A 13,537-nucleotide genomic window follows, 5' to 3' on the forward strand; every position below is an offset into this window, starting at 1 on the left:
ACTATCAGACATCTGCAGAAAGTTTCTAACAGGAAAGACCAAACAAAAACCATGTAAACAGAAAAAGAACAACTTGGAAGAAACATTACACAGGGAGAAGAAAATGTATAGGAGAAAGAATATTCAGACAAAAGAGAAGAAGATATTGCAATTATGACATGAGAATAGGATGCTAAAAAAAAGTTAATACTCAGAGAACAAAAAAAGCTGTTGGAAATTAAAAATATGATAGCAAAAATGAAAAAGTCAGTGGAAGAATTGGAAAGTTGAAGAAACCTCCCCCAAAGTAGAATTAAGAAGACAGATGGATAGATCGGTGAGAAAAGATGAGACAATTAAAGCAGCAGCCTGGGAGGTCTCAATAATCCAGATTTCAGAAAGAAAGAAAAGAGAAAACAAAGAGGAAGGGATTGTCAAAGAAAGAATTCAAGAAAATTCCCAGAATTGAAAAATTTGAGTTTCCAGACTGAAAAGGCCACCATGTGCCCATCACAATTGCACAATAGATGAGAATAGTCCCACATTCACACCACCATGAACTTTCAGAACATCGAGCCAAAGAGAGAGCTTAAAATCCTGCAGAGAGCAAAAACATGCCACTTACAAAGGACCATTAATTAGCGTGGTTTCGGTTCTCATTAGAAACTTTGGGAGCTGAAACACAATGGAACCGTGCCTTCAAAATTCTGAAGGAAAATGATTTCAGACCTAAGATTCTACTTCCAGCCAAATTATCAATGAGCTTTAAGCACATAAGGAAAGCATTTGCAGATGTGAAATGTCTCAAAAATATGTCTTCTAGGCAGCCTTTCTCAGAATGCTCTTGGAGCATGGGCTTGGAGTAAACCAAGGAGAACATGCATACTGTTTTCTGAGAACTTCAGGTAATTCTGGGATGCCAGCAATGTACCAGATACGTAGGCCAACCATTCTAGATGGACCATGTCATAAAGCACAGGTAGGAAAGTGCTCCAAGAAATTAAAACAACATGACACATATGTCTGGATTCTGTTGAGACAATTTGGGCAACTGGTGTAATTTGGGTTTCATTACTGATATGGAACACAGAACTCTGAGCAAATAGGATATAATAAAATGAGTAATTCTAGGCAAAACATAAATAATTGGAAAGGAAAAGTAATAATGAGAAACCATATGGCTCATTGTGTATTCATAATCATAATTATTTAACACTGAATGTTGACTTATTCAAAATACACATATATTGTATATTAGGAGGAGAGAGGGATAGGAAACGTGCATCTGTGGTTGAGGTAGAAGGAAAAAAGAACCAAAATCAAATTGCTGCCTCTCATAATAAAATCTGTAAATCTAGTTGATTGTTTAAACTCTGTGCATGATTAACATTGAAAAAGAATAAAACCAAAAGAAAAGAAATGAAAAACACTTGAAAAAATAGTGAAAGATCATTTGTTCATCTTTGCATTTATGGCAATGAATTATTTTTTATTTCATGTTTTCTACATTTCCTAAAGTTAACATGCCTTACTTTTTAAATTATGAAACACATACTTTCTAGATTAAGGCGGGGAGAGAGGGTTATAGTGATGGGTACTAGTTTCGATAGGAGGATTTGGGAAGCCTTTGCTCACAACGACATTTGGCCAGATCTTTGAAAGAGCAAACCATATGGATACTCAAGGGAAGAAGATTCCAGAAAGATGTGTGATAAATAGACCTCTGTGGGTAAGAGGAGATGAAGTCAGAAAGGGGCTGGGGGCCACACCCTGCAGAACCTTACTGGACATGTTAGACTTCAGATTTTATTCTGATGACTACAGGAAGTTGTTGGGGAGTTTGGAGGAGAAAATGGCATAATCTTATTTGCATTTTAACACTGTGATTGCTGTGTGTGGGACAGTAGAGAGGAAGAGAGAGAAGAGAGGAAGGGACAGGCAAGAGTGGAAGGTAGGAGACAAAATGAAGAGGTTTTTGCTGTGGTTCAGATAATAGATTCTTCAGGATTATTCACTGATGTTCAAAAGTTTTTATTTAGCAGCAGAAACCCTTTTTCAAAGAAAACCTTATTTCTTCATCTAAAAATCATTAAAGGGAAGTGGCTTCCGCTGAATTAGGAGGGTTCCAGAGTCTCCTGGCTCATCCCTCTCATCTGCTTCATCCACCTGGAGACCCCCAGAGGTGTGCCTTTGAACTTGGCTTCTGTTGATCACCAAATACCCAGTTCTCTCCTTTAAAGGACCAGTTAAATACAGGGCAGGGAGGAGTTGACTGAGGGGTGGATTTGGGTAGAAGGACTTCCCAGGTGGGGTTCATGCTGTGAGAAAAGGTGGAAAGGTAGAAATAGAATCATACTCCGTGTTCTTAGGAGGAAAGACTTTCTGTGGAGAAGGCAGAGCAAACCCTGGCCGTTTGCTCCAACTCAGGTCACTGCATACTGCACCACACTGCCTTTGGCATTTTTCAGGTCAACTGCAGCTTGTCAGTTTTACCATATCTAGCCCCCACCTTCCCTCTGCTATGTTTTGAATATGATCGCCAAGTTCTGTGCTGGAAACGTCATCTCCAGGGCAATTGTGTAGGACCTTGAAGAGGTGAGTAGGTCATAATTGCAGGAGCCGCTTAATTGTCACAGAGAGTTTGGTCCTCACTTGTGCTTCTGCTTCCGCCCTCTCTTGCCCCTTCTACCTTCTGCCATGGTGGCCCCAGCTAGATACCAGGACCATGCGCTTGGGCTTCTCAGCCATCAGAACTACGAGACAAACAAATCTGTCCTCCATAAACTATCCATTCTCAGGTATTCTATTACAGCAGCAGAAAATGAACAAAGACGCTCCCCAACAAGGGGACATGCTTTGACCTGCATGAACCCACAAGCCACACCAGGGTTGGAGATGCAAAGGGCAAACAAGGACAACGGTGGGGACTCTTCTGGGGAAGGTATCTGGGACCTAACTTCTCCCATCCTATGGTGTGTTAGTATATGTTTGATAATTGGTTCTCAATTGGAAGGAAGGGAAGAAAGAGGGAAAAATAAAGGAAGGTAGGAATGAAGGCAGGCAGAGGGAGGGGCCTGTAGTATTTGCAGATTTCAGTGCTGCTATGGTTTCAATATTAGATGTCTCCCAAAAGCTTATGTGTCAGACAATGCAAGAAGGTTTAGAGGTGAAATGATTGGGTTTTGATAACCTTAACCCAATCAGTGTGTTAATCCCCTAATAGGGATTAACTGGGTGGTAACTGTAAGCAGGTAGGGTGTGGCTGGAGGAGATAAGTCATTGGGTGGCATGACTTTGGGGTGTATGTTTTGTCCCAGTGGAGTGGGAATCTCTCTCTTTCTTCCACCTCCCACCTCTCTCTCTTTTTCTTTCTCTCTCTGCTTTTTGGTGGCCGTGCCCCAACTCAGTTTCCTCCATCATGATGTCCTGCTTCCTCTCAGGCCCTGAGGAATGAAGTGGGCCTTCTATGTTCTGAGACCTCTGAAACTGTGAAATAAACTTTTCTTTCTTCCTCTAAAATTGCTCTTGTCAGGCTCTTTGATCCCAGCAGCAAAAAAGCCAAGTAAAAGATGCATCATAACAAATTTAATGACACCAACATGAAGTTACCAAACGTGAAAGTGGGAGATGTGTCCTTGTGCATCATTGTATTTTACTCTCCTCATTTAAATTTGTAATGATTATGTTTAATAACCAAATTGCACAATTTCTGAAAAGTTGCCAATCAACTCTCATAAGCCAGTTTGAGCCAGTTCTAATATTGCATTATTCCACCTCTTGAAAAAAAAAGCAAACCCCTCTGAACTTCAAATTAAGAACTTCATGCTGTAAACTATGGTGCAATGATACAGAGGAGCAATATTTGGTAACAAATAGAAATGACCTGTTATACACCCAACACTTCAAATGAATCTCAGGGTATCATGCCAAATGAAAGAAGTCCCCTTTCACAAGTTACGTATTATATTACTCCTTTTTTTTTTTTTTTTACAAAAGGCTTAAAAGACAAATTTATTATGTTGGAGGATAGATCAGCGATTGCCAGGGATTGGGGCAGGAGGGAGTGACTAAAAAGGGGCAGCTCAAGAGAATTTTTTTGGATGATGGAACTGTGCCTTGATTGTGGTGGGGATTTCCTAAAATTTTCAATGTGTTAAAATTCCTAAAACCATATACCTTGCTTCCCCAATCCTGTCCTTCCCAAAAAAGGTCTATTGCATGGGAATTTTATTTTTAAGGAAGAAATGTCAGCATATTATATAAAACAGAAACAAAAATCAGCAGATAGGCTTTTAGTTTGAATTGAGCAAGTAATTCTAACCCTTTGGGTTTCCTTTCACTCCTCTGAAATGAAAGACCTGGGCAGCCAGGAGCTGCAAATGGAAATGGTGATGAAGGGCAGTGAGTCTCAATGGAAGACAAATGGTGGGAGCTGTGGACGACTAGTGAGTTTATACCTGCCTCAAGGAGCAGCTTTGCTTCAGCCACAGCCAATGGCAACAGTGTTGAACCGTGGGTCTAGTTTATCAGAACATTTGCATTTTAAGGTAGGTAGAACTCTAAAACGTGAAATTTCCTTATTTGTAAGCACCACCAGAGCCCAACAAAACAGGATAGGCTGTTCTGTACCATCCTTTTGAACTCTGGGCTGAGATGGTAAACCTTGATGAACAATTTACCAGGTTCTTTATCAGAGATTGCATCAGAGATTTAGAAGTCGTTTTGAAGGTTCTTGCATCACTGCATGTAAAATTAAGACCTTGTCCTATTTAAAATTTCTGCAGCCAAGCATGGTGGCACATGCCTGTAATCGCAGTGGCTCAGGAGGCTGAGGCAGCAGGATTGCAAGTTCAAAGCTAGCCTCAGCAAAAGCGAGGTGCTAAGCAATTCAGTGATTTGAAATAAAATACAAAAAATAGGGCTGGGGTTGTGGCCCAGTGATTGAATGCCCCTGAGTTCAATCCTTGGTACCCTCCACCAACAAAAAAAGTTCTGTAATTGAGGTACCAAGTGTTTTTGCGGGTGTTGGAATCTAGGCCTGAGGAAGAGGATTCAGGCTGAACTGGCCTCCACTGGCTCTGCTCCCCTCCCTGGCAGCCCTGCAGGAGCACTTGGGAATGTATCATTTAGTCTGTTACAGATCATAGCCTCTCATCAATGGATCTGCCTTCTCTACACGCATTACTGATTTTGTGATGATGAGTGAGAATTGAGGCCATCTCTCATCCCCATTTCAGGACCATGATTGATGCTCTAACACCCTTAGATGTATATTAAGCATGCAATAGGGGAAGGCCCATTATAGTGGGCTGAAAAATGGCATTGGAGTAGACAATAACATATATCCAGAACGAGAACTGGGGAAATTGAACACAAATGTGAATGGGACACGTGAGTCCATGAGTTGGAAGGGCCTGGTCCCAGGCAGGAAAGGTGGCTTCCATCCCTGTCCTGCACAATTGCATTAGGTACCAACATTGCACACCCAGGGAAGAGCTTCATTTAGGGGTCTGTGGGGTTGGGTCTAAGGCTGGAGGTGGTGAGAAAGGGTGACTCGGAAGGTGTTTACTCTTCATGGTTGCGTCCCCAGCCAGCCCAGACACCTGCTGAAAGAGGAAAAGGCTAATGGGAAGGAATCTGCAGCTCTGGAGTCTCACCACTGGGGCCTCAGAAGACACAGGGGGAATTGAGCCTTCTCTTGCCAAGTAAATGGTAGCAGTCTAAGCTTTGCGCTCGCTCTCTCTCTCTCTCTCTCTCTCTCTCTCTCTCTCTCTCTCTCTCTCTCTCTCTCGGAGCTCATCTAATCAGAATAAATGTTCCTCTAGCCTCAGTGATTAGTTAAGGGATGGGTATGTGACCTTAGCTGGTACAATCTAGTTCTTCCTAGGACTTGTGCTAGAAGTAAACAGACTGATCACTCTTTCTATATATTGGCTGTAAGGATGATACAACTTAGAGCATCTTTTTTTGGTACTGGGGTTGAACTCGGGGGCATTCAACCACTGAGCCACATCCCCAGCCTTATTTTGTATTTTCTTTAGAGACAGGGTCTCACTGAGTTGCTTACCATCTTGCTTTTGCTGAGGCTGGCTTTGAATTTGCGATCCTCCTGCCTCAGCCCCCCAAGCCGCTGGGATTATAGGCACCACCGCGCCCAGCCACCTAGAGCATCTTATTGTTACCAAGAGCCTATGAAAATAAAATTGAACTAATAAATGCATTTAAATGGGCTTGATGCTATTGGCTGAGCCCCTGGATACAGTCCTTTTTTAATAAAAATTAAATTATTTATTCTAACACAATTAATATCCTAATTGTTATACATGATGGATGGCAGAATGTAATTCATTTCATATTATACATAAAGAACACAATTTTTCTTTTTTTTTTGGTTGGATAAAGATCATCCTTTATTTTATTCATTAAGAAGGACACATGTATATATTATCCTGTGATTGTACATTCAGAATTATTTTCTATAGGTTTAAAGAACAGCTTGAGTGGATATAAAATCTCTATTTTTTTCTTTTTTTTTTATTGTTGGTCGTTCAAAACATTACATAGTTCTTAATACATCATATTTCACAGTTTGATTCAAGTGGGTTATGAACTCCCAATTTTACCCCGTATACAGATTGCTGTATCACATCAGTTACCCTTCCATTGATTGACATATTGCCTTTCTCGTGTCTGATGTATTCTGCTGTCTGTCCTATTCTCTACTATCCCCCCTCCCCTCCCCTCCCCTCCCCTTTTCTCTCTCTACCCCTTCTACTGTAAATCATTTCTTCCATTTGTATTATCTTGTCTTACCCCTCCTTTCCTCTTATATGTCATTTTGTATAACCCTGAGGATCGCCTTCCATTTCCATGCGATTTCCCTTCTCACTCCCTTTCCCTCCCACCTCTCATCCCTGTTTAATGTAAATCTTCTTCTCAAGCTCTTCGTCCCTACCCTGTCCTTGTTTACTCCCCTTATATCAAAGGAGTCATTTGGTATTTGTTTTTTAAAGATTGGCTAGCTTCACTTAGCATAATCTGCTCTAATGCCATCCATTTCCCTCCAAATTCTATGATTTTGTCATTTTTTAATGCAGAGTAATACTCCATTGTGTATAAATGCCACATTTTTTTATCCATTCATCTATTGAAGGGCATCTAGGCTGATTCCACAATCTTGCTATCGTGAATTGTGCTGCTATGAACATCGATGTAGCAGTGTCCCTGTAGCATGCTTAAAGAACACAATTTTTCAAGTCACTGATTGTACACAAGTATTTTCACAACATTCGTGTGAAAATAGGATAATGATGTCTAACTCATTCCACCATCATTCCTACCCCCTTACCTGCTTCTTTCCCCTCCCTCCCTTTTGCCCTATCCAAAGTTTCTCCATTCCTCCATCTCCCCCGATATTGCTATTATGAGTCAGCATCCTTATATCAAAGAAGACATTAGGCCTTTGATTTTTGGGATTGGCTTGCTTCGCTTAGCATTATATTCTTCAACTTCATCCATTTTCTTGCAAATGCCATGATTTTATTCCCTTTTAATGCTGAGAAATGTTCTATTGTATGTATATATATATATATATATATATATATATATATATATATATATATATCAAAGTTTTCCTATCCGTTCATCTACTGAAGGGCATCTAGGTTGGTTCCATAACTTAGCTATTGTGAATTGTGCTGCTATAAATATCGATATGACTGTGTCCCTGTAGTATGCTGTTTTTAAGTCCTTTAGGTATAAACTGAGGAATGGAATAGCTGGGTCAAATGGTGGATCCATTCCAAGTTTTCCAAGGAGTCTCCATTCTGCTTTCCAGATTGGCTGCACCAGTTTGCAGTCCCACCAGCAATGTATGAGTGTGCCTTTTCCCTCACATCCTCGCCAACACTTATTGTTGTTTGTATTCTTGCTAGCTTCCATTCTGACTGGAATGAGATGAAATCTCACTAGAGTAATTTTATAGTGAGATGAAATCTCACTAGAGTAGTTTTTATTTGCATTTCTCTAATTGCTAGAGATGTTGAACACTTTTTCATATGTTTGTGAACTTCTGAGTTACATGTATCAACTTCTTCCTTCATCCTTCTTTTTCTTTTATCTTAAACTAGTTTAAAAGCTCAATTTCCATAATTTTCAACCCAAAGAGTCCTGATTAATATATTAGTTTACATATGTGTCTAATACTCAATAGATTAATATCACATATTAAACAAATTAATAGTAAATTGAATGTTGTATGAATATAAGATTAATTTTTTATTCAACTAATGTAAACTGTGTGTCAAAACCATGCTAGATACTAGAGACCAAATTATGAACAAGACAGATAATATGGTTGACTTATTCTGTATTGGCCTTATTAATATTAAATTAAACATTACCTAATTAGAACATTCAAATAGTTCACTGAAGTATTGCCAGTGTAATGCTATGATAACATAATGAACAAGACATATATGATTTTTTTCCTCATGAAATATAATTCTCTGCCTCAGTTTCCCTATCTGTAAAGTGAGTCTAATACTAGTTTGAATATTCCTTAACTGAAATGCTTGTTACCAGGAGCATTTCAGATTTTGAATTTAAAAAAAATTGGAATATTTACATATATAGAATGGGATATCTTGGAGTTAGGATCCATCTGAACAGAAAGTTCCTTATGCCTCATATGAACCTTACATGCATAGCCTGAAGGGAATCTTACAGAATATTTTTAGTGCACCTGTGTTTTGACTGAAACCTATTACGTATGATCAGGTATGGAATTTTCCACTGGGGCATCATGTTGTCAAAAGTTTTCATATTTTGGAACATTTGGGATTTTGATTTTTGAATTAAAAATGCTCAACCTGTGCCTACTTCCCAAGGTGGTTGTGACTATATGAGAAATATAAAGTGTACAGAATAATGCCTAGCAGATCAAAGGTACCCAGTAAATAGTAGACTGTTGTTTTAAATCCTGAAATTTTGGGGTGTTCAAGAGTGCTTTTATTTTTTTTTTAAGTTTGGCTATTTTTCCTACTGAGAATAAGTAGTTTGGCGGTTGGGGGGGGTGTTAGATATAACTGATTCACATTCTGCTACTTCCACTTACTTTGGCAAATTACTTAACTTCTCTGAATCTGTTGACTCCTCTGTAAATCGTGGAGTAATCATGCTTTCCTGGAGAAGGTAGAGGGCCAGTATAGTTACTGTCATCAATCCACCCATGATACCATTGCTTGAGAAAAATAATCTCAGAGGAAATAGTAATAACTATCATTATTTTTATGACTAGCATCAACATCACCAGCCAGCCCAGTACTCATACTTTTTGCCAAAATATTTCTGGGAACAGAAGAGAGAAAATTATCTTGATGGTGAGAACTGGGGGGAGGTAATGACCCAAAGTGGACTCCTGCAAATGAGAAATCAATTTGTGTAAACTTATAGGGTTTTTTTTTTTTTTTGCATTCCTGTCTATGATAAATTCAGGCCTATTTTAATGTGAGGATGTTTTAAATTAACTACAGTTAAATTGTTTCCAGTCCTCTTCTCCCCACCTGCCACTCCGTAGGAAATGGCTGGTTTATTCTGCAATTTCACATGCTCTGGGGCCAGCTGCCTGGCTACTGCCCACTGGGACCCTGTGCTCCCAGTGTGAGAAGTTCCTTTTCAAAGCACCCTGTACAGCAGCAGACTGGGGAGCACTACTCTAATCATTACTGTGTCACAAAGGGGGTGGCCTCTACAGTGCAGAAGTGGGACCAGGGGGCAAGAGGACCCAGGTCAGGCAGTTCTTGCCAAATTGGGTAAATTTGCAAAAAGAGGCAACATAAGTTATGTAATTACTGTTGCTGAAATTAAGAAAGGGTAAGATAAAGCTATGGAGATGTCTATCAGTCAGGGTGAGACAAATCCCAAGAGAACGTTCCCCACTCCAGGCTGTACAGGAATGAGTCTGGCAGAGGAAGGACCAGATAGGACAAACCAAGAGTCAATAGACCCAGAAGGGGTGGCAACAAAAAGAAGAAGAAAGGCTGGGACATTGAGAGTGAATTGCATGCATTTGGGTAGATGGGTGGTGGAAAATGTCAGTATTGTGCACCCTGCAGCCTTTTAACACAACCAGGATGAGATGCAGGAGCATGGAGTTTGCTGAATTTGACCTGGAGTCAGCTGCATGGGCCATATGGTTTCCCTGACCCATAAAAGTCAGCAAGTGAGGAAGTAATTTATTGCTAGTGTTCACTGTCCGCACCAGCATATCCTGGAGTGTTCACTTCATTGTTTCCTTAATAAGGGAATGGAGAAGAACTGGGCTGTGTGCTCAGGGGTGGGAGTGGAGTGGAGGGGCTTTGGGTTATTTGTTCTAACAGTTAGACCCATTTGTTTGGGAGAAGGAAGATGGGGAAGCCTGGATGTTCCTACAGCGCGATTCACAGGGGTGTTTCCTGCCCTGTAGCTCAGCAAATTGAGGGAGAGGGAGGGCTGGGAACTTAAAGAGGAAAAAGGGGTCATGAACTTCAAATGCATAACTTGGGATTTGCACAGACAGTTTGAAGAGAGGGCATTTCATAAATGGCAAATTATTCCGGAACCAGGGAAAAGGGCCGATTTGTTTTAAAGAATTGGAGCCACAAAGGAGTGAACCGTTTCCTCGGTGAACACTGCAAATTGAGAAACATCAAAACAATAGCTGCTGATAACCCTTTGAATAGGAGCTGGAATTCCGACAGTGATTCCCTCTGCTTGAGAAGCTGCCCTGTTTAACAATGAGCTTCACACAAAGAATCTGGGGCTGAGCTGGAAGTCCCTGCAGCAGGCCAGGCTTGAAAGTTTGCTGGTACAGTTGAGACTTTTCTTTCTTCTTCTTTTTAATAGCCCGGGGCTTCCCAGCAACAATTAATTCCGTGACTTCGTCCTGGGTTGCTTGCCTCAGTGTTATCTGAAGATGTTATCTGTAAGGACTTGCGATAGGAGCATTGCTCCAATGTCTCCTCTGATCTGCTTCTGCTTTTAGTATAAAAACACATGTACTGATGTGAAGAACATTTTGACTTTCTGTTTTTCAGGCTGTGTGCAAGCAGGTTTTGCTGAATTGCTACCTGGGCATTAAAAATTAAAAAAAAAAAAAAATCTCCCTCAGAGGATTCCAGACTACCCCCACTGCCCTAACTTTAATCTGCATGGGCTAAATGTCCCCTGAGGGTACATGTCAATCCTTTGGCAGTAGGACTGTAAGAAGCTACACTGAGCCAGGCACATGCTAGGGAGGCTAAGGATGCAGAGTTCAAAGCCAGCTTCAGCAAAAGTGAGGTGCTAAGCAACTCAGTGAGACCCTGTCTCTAAATAAAATACAAAATAGGGCTGGGGATGTGGCTCAGTGGTTGAGTGTCCCCGAGTTCAATCCTTGGTACCAAAAAAACTCCCAAACTTAAAAAACCTCAAAACCAAACCAAACCAAACCAACCAACCAACAAACAAACAAAAAAAACTCTTGAAATCCCAGCAACTTGGAAGGCCAAGGCAGGAGGCTGTCAAGTTTGAGGCCAGCCTTGGCAACTTGAGATCCTCTCTCTCTCAAAAAAAAAAAAAAAAAAAAAGGGGGGGGGACGGGGCTAGGAGTGTACCTCAGTGGTAAAGTACCTGGGTCCATTCCCTAGTACCTAAATAAATAAATAAGCAAGCAAGCTAGGCCCAAGTTAAAATGTGTACAAATAATACCAGAACACACATTTTGTAAGGGCCTTCATACCCTGCACAACCTATAAGACTTTCCTGTTCTCTCAAGTTGAATCATCTTAGCCATGTCATCTTGGAGAGTGTCCAGCATAGGCAGGCTCTCAAAAGATGACCCCTCTGCATATCATTCTCATCTTCTTCCTCATCATTTGTTAACAGTGGGTGACTCTGAGTGGCCTGGGGACCCGTGTTTAGAGGAGCCAGTGTGCGAGGTTAGTAGAAAGATGCCACAGGGTTCAGTGGAAGTGAAATGGCATGAATTAAGAATGAATTAAGTCCAGCATCCACTGATGTCCAACAATGTCCCTAGCCCAGGATCAGGACCAGAGAACACAGAGCCAAACTAGGGGATCTAGGATGGGGCTCTGGCTTTCAGATCTGGTGAATAGTTATAGGACTGAGAGAATAGATTGCTCTTATTATCTATATTGCCAGCTGCTGTGCAAGGTGAAGGCGACAGGGTCAAATGCAGAGAGGTCTTGGTGATTAAAAGCTGACACCATGATGGGGGAGTGGAAGGATACTATTAGGAGGAGAGGCCTCAGCTGGGTGCTTAGCAGGGCAGCAGCCCAGAAACACTAATGGGAAATGAGGTCCTGATCCAGGGGCTGCAGGTCAAGAGGGCTGGTGTGTTGTCAAAAGGAATGCTGAAGTGTTGAGAATCCCTAGGTGGCCAGAAATAATATGGGCTGAAGTTGTCTAAGGATGAAGAACACTGTCATTAGGAGGGTCAGTAGCCAAGAAAAACCATGATGTAAAGGAAGGACCTTGCTAGACTTCGAAATCCACCAGGGAGAGGGATATGCTTTGATGGTGATGGTGGGACATGGAGAGCAATATCTTGAGCACAGAAATATGTGCATTTTGTGTTTGGCTTGAACATTATTATTATTATTTTTTAAACTGAACCAACACTTGAAATTTCAATGGAAAAAAAATCCTGGTTTCTGACTTCTTTAGAAGAATAGAAATATCTGGCAACCCCGTGTCTATATTCTTACATGGCAACTTCACTGTCCTTTTTAGAAGGGAATAGGATTTTTCAGTTTGCCACATTCCCCACCCTTCCCTGTTACTCCCAGACCTGATGTTAAGTGTCATTTACTAGTTATCTTTGCTGTCTTTTGACTTCTCTGTGACAGGAAAATATTTCTTTTTAAAATTTAATTTGTTCTTTTTAGATATACATGACAGTAGAGTATATTTTGACATTTTGCATATATGGAGGTATAACCCATTCTTGTGGATGTATATAGTGGTGGAGTTTCATGGGCCATGTATTCATAAATGAACATAGGAAAGTTATGTCCGATTCATTCTACTGTCTTTCCGAAGGAAAATATTTCTATGTATACATGGAGCCATTTGAATTTGTGACTTGATTTGGAGTAAAGGCTGTATCAATGAGGGAGGTCCCTGATCCTATGGCAGAAGAGGGGACTCTAGATGTCCCAGGAGGGCCTCATGGCCTTAGGGCCTGGTAGAGAAGTAACAAGGAGAGGGAAGTGTCAGAAAGGACAGAAGGGTAGGGGACAGGGATGGGGAGATGCAAGTCAGAGGATACAAACTAGCAGATATATAGGAGGAAGGTGTCTGGAGAGCTACTTTCCAAAATGAAGACTGTAGTTATTAAGTTGACTTGTTTTGGGCTGGGGATGTGGCTCAAGCGGTAGCGTGCTCGCCTGGCATGCGCGCGGCCTGGGTTCAATCCTCAGCACCACATACCAACAAAGATGTTGTGTCTGCCGAAAACTAAAAAATAAAAAATATAAAAAAAAAAAAAAAAAAAAAAATAAGTTGACTTGTTTTAGAG

Source organism: Urocitellus parryii, chromosome 1, assembly GCF_045843805.1.
Source record: "Urocitellus parryii isolate mUroPar1 chromosome 1, mUroPar1.hap1, whole genome shotgun sequence".
NCBI lineage: Eukaryota > Metazoa > Chordata > Mammalia > Rodentia > Sciuridae > Urocitellus > Urocitellus parryii.